We start from the raw sequence: 6,447 nt of genomic DNA on the forward strand, positions 1-6,447 counted from the left end.
CAACTCAATAGTTAGGGATGCAGACAGGAGATTTTGTGGCAGCAGTCGAGACATCAGGATACTGTGCTGCCTCCCTGGTGCCACAATGTCTGCATGACATCCTCAAGAGGGAGGGGGAGCAGCTGGAAGTTGCTGTGCATGTTGGCACAAACGATATAGGTAGTTACTCCACAAACGAGATATGTAGGAACTTGCCCAGGACATCTCCTTTAAACTTTCCCCTGTGATTTTATAAATATGCCCTCTAATCCTTTAATGTGAGATAAAGGTTCTTATTGTCTACTCAATCTTTGCTTCTCATACTACTATCAGCTGTTTCTTCAACCAGTAATGCTCCAAAGAAAACAATCCAAATTTGATAATCTCTCTTTGTAGCTTATTCCCTCTATTCCAGCAGCATTCTGAATCCTCTGCGAAACCTCCATATCTGTCATGTTTGGGGTAACGTGAGTTATTAAATTGCTGGTAGGTCAATTGGCTGCTACAGATTGCCTCCATTGTAAGTGGGTGGCGGGAGCATTAGGAGGGAGTTGGTGGAAATGTAAGTGAGAATTGATTCCAGAGAAAATAAATGGGGGAATGGACTGATAGGACTACGCTGAGAGCTCACACAAATTTGATGCTTCCTACGACACAAGTATGGACTAATCCAGTCCATCATGAAGCAGTCTCCTGCTGTCCTCTTCATTCCCCCTCCTCCCCAATCAAATCTCTTTATGCATGCTGCCTCAGGAAAGCAGTCAACATACCCAAGGACCACTGGCAATCCAATCATACTCCCATCTGCCCTCCAGATTCAAGAATAGTAAGATTAAACGAGAACTTACCAGTTCGAAGTTTGATCTGTATTTTATGAGGAGTAACGTTGAGGGAATACATGAAGAACCCGCCAGTACGCATGCGTGTCATTCTTCAAAGCAGCGGAGTGAATCACAGATACCTGTAATGACTTAAGCATAGTAAGATTAGAGAAAAAGATACCAGTCGTGTTTATGATCAAGGGTGGGAGCGGAGGGCATGTATTCCCTCAACGTTACTCCTCATAAAATACAGATCAAACTTCGAACTGGTAAGTTCTCGTTTAATCTTACTATTTTACTTCGGAGTCACGTGAGTGACTACATGAAGATTTCAAAGCTCTGTGATTCAAGCCGTGGAACGAGTCCATCATCACGTCTGCCTTGGTTTTGGGGAGAATAGTGATAACATATTAAACATCAATATGATATATCTAAATAACCATAAAGTTAATAATAATTGATAGACCCTGTTTTTTGGGGTAAATTATGGTATAGAAACAACAATGTTTCTGAAAAATTCCAGTTTCCATTACTGGTTTGTTATAATCTTTAGAATGTTCTTTCCGATGGCCATCCTGCAGTCCTGAGGATTTTATCCATAGGAACCTCCAATTTAAATGCTGCCGACGTTGCTGCAGCCTGGTGGAGTGAGATTTTAACCTAGTTAGTGTTTACACCAACTTTGGTCAATACTATGTTAGCCATTTAGCTGGCCTGGCCTGTTATTCTTTAATGAGGCTGTCTGTAGTTGATGAAAAGTTCCTCTTCTGTGCCACTGATGGTCTTGGTTTGTTCCATGTATATTTGTAGATGTCTCACAACACAGTCAATCATCTGTAGGGTAGGCTCTAAAAATGTTATTTTAAGGCCCGCTGACCCCTGTCTGTTTAGTTCCCTAATTCCTGAATATAGAAGTGTAAGTTGCCAGGTGAACTGGTCTAGTTATCCAGCCTTAATTTGGTAGGGACTGAGTCCTTAGTGCCGTGACCTAAGCCATCAGCATGACAGTTTTGTAAAATGTCAAAAAACTGTAATGACAGCGCTGTGGCTGGAGCCCAGTTCTTTAACCTACAGTGGCTTAGTATTAGTGACATCAACTGTGCCAGAAGTGGCCCCATATCGTCCCAGTTCTTTAACAACGTTAAGACGATGCTGATGTCCCATATTTGGGAATACTCGGTCTTTGGGGAATTCCCATAAAATTGTCCTCCATAAGCTGTTGTTCCGTTCTCTTGCCATAGGTAAGTAGATGGACCACTTCTGGCACAGTTGATGTCACTAATACTAAGCCCCTGTAGGTTAACAAAGCTGCCAAACAGGCTGGATGATGTATTATGGTTGCAACACATCTCCCATTAGTTTATGTATTTTAGACATTGTCTTTAGGTTGATTGTCTGTGGCCCGCTGTGATCATGTCCATTGCTCTGGCCATTAGTCCCAGATGTAATAGCGGCGCTTTCAGACTCTACGATTTAAGCGATTTATATGTTCATGGCACGGGTGGTTTTCCCCATACTTCATCGTCTGTTTAGGATGGTGCTGCATGGTTCTAATCTCATTTCCAGTACCACCGAGAATCATGGTTGGGTAGGTCAGTCGGGTACTATTAAAACACCCCTACTGATGAGGTTGCCAAATTGTGTTGGCCAGATTGTTACATGATGTAGATTCCCTTTCACCCATGTGCTACCACAGTTGATATGTGCTACCACAGTAGTATTGTTAATTTATAATCTAATAACCTGTTTAACATATTCCAGAGCAACATGACTTTAGGCCATGAAAAAACACCCAACATTTCCAGGTAGTTATGCCCAGTGTTAGTAATAATGATGCTTCCTGTGTATTCCATCTTCCTCCACAGCTGGAGATGGAATTGGTAACACACCATCCTAGTGCATAGCAATGCATATGTAGGACCATAGACTGGTTGCTGACAATGATAGGATTGGAGCAATGCCCAATGTTATCTTTCCACCATTTAGTTCCAATATGGCTTCTGTATGGCTTCAGCATTCTATCGAAATGATCACCATTAATTTTTAAGAGCTCATATTTTGGCCCTCTGTAAATCTTTATAATGTAAGGGTCTGAATTATGTGGCTGGAAAGCATATTCCCAGTATCACCTGTTGCCAAAATTCTTGCTACCAGTCTGATGGATGGTTTATCCTCATGCCCACATTTTTTTCACACAGAGAGTGGTGAATCTCTGGAACTCTCTGCCACAGAGGGTAGTTGAGGCCAGTTAATTGGCTATATTTAAGAGGGAGTTAGATATGGCCCTTGTGGCTAAGGGGATCAGGGGGTATGGAGAGAAGGCAGGTACGGGATACTGAGTTGGATGATCAGCCATGATCATATTGAATTGCGGTGCAGGCTCGAAGGGCCGAATGGCCTACTCCTGCACCTAATTTCTATGTTTCTATGTCAATGATTTTGCTGTATGCCTTTATTAAGGTTGTAACCACTGTTGGCAAAGTTACTGACATGAGGAACTGAGTTATTGGTGAACCCTAAATAATCCTTTTAGTTTGAAGACTTTAATTTTGATTTAATTAGATGGATAATGAATCCTAGTTTCCAAATAATTGTTAAGTGGCTGTTACCGTTTGTTCAGCCCGTCCTAAGTTTCTGCACAATTAGTATGTCATCCAAAGAAGCCATTACCATTGTGTGGCTGGTTGTTATATTTTATAAATAACCTAGGTGCTAATGTAAACACATTAGGTAGTGCTCTACACTGCTAGAGCTGAGCCATCCAATTAGATAAAATAACGTCCGTGGTCACCTGTTATGGGTACTGAAAATAGTAAGCATCCTTTGAGTCAATGCTTGCCATTTTCGTTCTTAAAACGAATATACTTAACAATAGAAAAGGTTTCCGTTCTTAACGAATATATCGTATTATTTATTTATTTATTTATTTATTTATTTTTAATATATGGTCCCTAGATAAGGGACATATCAGATATTTAAACTGATAAAACCCAGATATTATGCTTGATCTTGGCCAAAAAGCCGAGATCTGATCTATGTTTGATGCGTCAAGCGCCATACCCTATTTGTTAGGAAGGGAATGCGTAGATAATAATTCTTCCCTTACAATGCAGCTAAAACCCATCCGTTGCTGATGTCCAGTGTCTGTATCCCATATGACATATTTGGTAATTGGTGATTATGTCTGGATACGAGTAGATCGGCATCTGGTGTTCCATATCGTGTAAAAACATCAGCAAATACTATAGCCTAATATCCATTTTTTGTTCTCCTCCAAATTCCTCTCTCGATATATCAGCTGGACTAGAAGATTATGTGTTGTAAAATTCTATTGTGTATCCCTGGATACTGTTTAAGATATGAGTGTCAAGAAATTATTTATTCAATGTCTTCTCGCACCAACCTCCTTGCTTCCTTCTGGTTTTACTGTTTTCATCTGGATCCCCAAGGCCGTGTGTTGAGGGTGTACACATCTTCAGATATAGGGGCAATACCTTTGAGGATGATGTTTGGACGTTTAGATGAGCTCCAATTTGGCTTCATTGTCCAACTCCTTGACCTTCTAGATCGGTCACCTCCAAATAAAAAGATATTGCTAGGAGGTTTCGGGTTTACACAGGCCCGTGTCAATCCCGGTTGGATGTAACCAGATGCATAAATTGATTAGTTTAGTACATTCAGGGATTTACAATCCCCAGTGGCAAGTGACCGCTGTGGTGTCAGCTAATGTTTGCCCCTGCAGTAGAGAGAGAACATATGGTCTATGCTGGTTTCTAACCTGGTTTGTAGATCTTTCCCAGTTAGCTTTACTCACAGCTGTACTGTTGTTCCCCCTGAAACATAGACAGACATTCCCGTGTGACTTCCCAGATGGGAATGGAATTTGTCAGTACATTTTTGGACTGCTAAATCCTTCAGTCACAACATAAGTATTCCTGTATTTCTATCAGGAAAGGACCAATAATGCACTCTATGTACTTTGTGACTTAGAAAAGGCATCACCTCATTATTACAGCTCTTACATCTGTTTACCTGTCCAGGGTTTGCCCTAGACTTGACCCCAGCACTCTTCTGACAAAAGAGTCTACTGGAGGGAGAGAAGCATGATTATTGCCCTATAGAAAAGGTGCTGCTTCCTTCTCCCTAAGTCTGTCTTTTCCTCAAGCACTTCCCTGTAATAGTAGAAGTGAGATACAGCCCTGTATAAGGTGCTGCTATGGGACTTACCCACTCGAGGATTTGTTCTTCTTTTTTGGACCTGCATCGCTGCAAACGCGGTATGTTCTCGCAGGTGCAGGTCCCGCAGTGTCAACGCGTTGCAGTGCTCACGGGCACCCAGTCCCCTGTAGTGCCGTTGGCCTGCAGTGCTCCAAAGCGCGGTGCAGTGCTCACGGCACTGAGCCGCCCGTACTACCGTTAGCCTGCGGTGCTCCCCCAACGCGGTTCAGTCCTCTCGGGGAGCTGGCCGCTCGCAACCGCAGGTATGGTGGTTTTAACGCGGTGCAGTGCTCCCCACTGTGCCGCTCCTTTCCCACTTGGGCCTGCGGTGCTCCAACGCGGTGCAGTCCTCTCGGGGAACTGGCCGCTCGCGACGCAGGCCCAGCAGCTCCAACGCGTACCCGGTGCTCACGGGCACCGACCGCTCGCTGCTATTTTTAGTTTCTCAGCCCCACGGACCCATGTAGCGCTCCTTACCCTGTAGGTCCTTGGGCTTTTCCGAGTCGTCAGATTGACGGCTCCCGAGTGCTCCATCGGTTGTCGGCGACCCGTACCCTTGCTGGAGCTGAAGTCGCACCGGCTCCCGATAAGGGAGATTGTCGTGCCACCGGCCGTTGCTGGCTGCCTGCTCCTATATAGCAGCTCTCCCCTGCCAGCTTTCCACAGCCTTCCTGTAAACAAAGGTAAGTAAAAAAGAAACAAAGTTCTCTTACCTACTGTTGCAGGTTACCAAACCTGCCGTTTGGGAGGAACGTCCTTCCCCCCCCAATGACTCGTTGCAATGCGTGTAGAGATAATGACACGCATGCGTACTGGCGGATTCTTCATGTAGTCACTCACGTGACTCCGAAGTAAAATTGCTTCTTCCCCTTGTTTATCAAACTCTTAAACAGACCTCGCATCTTCCATTCTACCTTGTTAAATCAGTCTGAAGAAAGGTCCCGACCTGAAATGTCACCTATCCATGTTCTTCAGAGATGCTGGAGAGATGAATTGCTCCAGCACTTTGTATCCTTTTGTGTAAACCTGAAGTTCTTTGTTTCTTCCTTTTTGTGGCTTTTACACTTTAAAAAAAAAAATCTGCACTATCTATGTAGCAAATTAAACATATCCCAAAATTCCTTTTTTAATTTTGGGTTAATAATAGCAAAAAAACATACTTAAATTTTGGAAAAATACAACTATGCCAACACTCAAAATGTGGATTAGAAATATGTTGGACACACCTTGAAGAAATGAGACTCTTCCTAATAGATAAAAAAGACCAATTCTTAACGAGTTGGTCTCCATTTATTGACTTCTTGGATTCATGTGGTGCAACAGTATCAAACAAATCAATTGTTTCAGGTCCGGGTGAAAGATGATCAACAATATAAAAACTCATCTCCTATTGTCTATTTGCTAATCTCGCTCCTGCTCTCTCTTTTCT

General features: G+C 43.0%; 1 pseudogene; it reads right to left on the minus strand.

Moving 5' to 3' along the window:
• Nucleotides 1–3,721: 3,721 nt before the first annotated feature.
• Nucleotides 3,722–3,833, minus strand: LOC129693546 (U2 spliceosomal RNA; annotated as a pseudogene).
• Between the last annotated feature and the right edge of the window lie 2,614 nt (nucleotides 3,834–6,447).

This window comes from Leucoraja erinacea, chromosome 2, assembly GCF_028641065.1.
Source record: "Leucoraja erinacea ecotype New England chromosome 2, Leri_hhj_1, whole genome shotgun sequence".
Taxonomy (NCBI): domain Eukaryota; kingdom Metazoa; phylum Chordata; class Chondrichthyes; order Rajiformes; family Rajidae; genus Leucoraja; species Leucoraja erinaceus.